Genomic DNA, 696 nt, shown 5'->3' with positions numbered 1-696 from the left:
AGCTAGAGCCCAGAGTCTGGAGGTGATGGATGAGGGAGAACTCCAGCTTAACGTCACCATTTACCAGCTCATTGCTCTGACACCATTTACTTAACCCCCTGAACCCGAAATCAGGTGAGTGAACACCATGCTCATGAGGCATGCACCCCAGAGCCCAAGCCTGAGTGGCCCTCACTGATGATGGCCATTACAGCGTTATCATTAGCAATGGGCTATTACTGGTCACTGCCATGGCTACCAAGCTGTATGTCTTTGCTGTATGATAAGTCCACCTAGGCTCATCATACAGCAATCAACATCTCTAGCACAGCACAGATTAAGTGACACCAGGTAGGAGGAGACCCTCTGGTGCTTAGTTCAATAGAGTTAATTATTTGAAGCTGGGTTCTAGCCCAGCCTATGCCAACTGTCTCGGAAAAGGTCTTGAAGGCCAAATGGTCTGAAGCAGCTGAGCTCGACAACAGATTATCCATAAGCAAGTGGCTGTGGCCGTGGCTGTGGCTGTGGCTGTGGCTGTGCTCCAGCTAACGGTCCTTTGCAAAGAGGATTGACTGGCTGGATTTGGTCCAAGTGGCTTGCCCAAGCCATGTCCTAGCTTGCTTGCTTTGTTTCTTTGTTTCCTTCTTTGTTTCCTTCTTTCTTTCTTCCTTCCTTCCTTCCTTCCTTCCTTCCTTTCTTTTTCTTTCTTTCTTTCTT

Source organism: Mastomys coucha, unplaced genomic scaffold, assembly GCF_008632895.1.
Source record: "Mastomys coucha isolate ucsf_1 unplaced genomic scaffold, UCSF_Mcou_1 pScaffold23, whole genome shotgun sequence".
Taxonomy (NCBI): domain Eukaryota; kingdom Metazoa; phylum Chordata; class Mammalia; order Rodentia; family Muridae; genus Mastomys; species Mastomys coucha.
The sequence above is the reverse complement of the archived record's forward strand: the minus strand, read 5'-3'. Positions refer to the sequence as shown.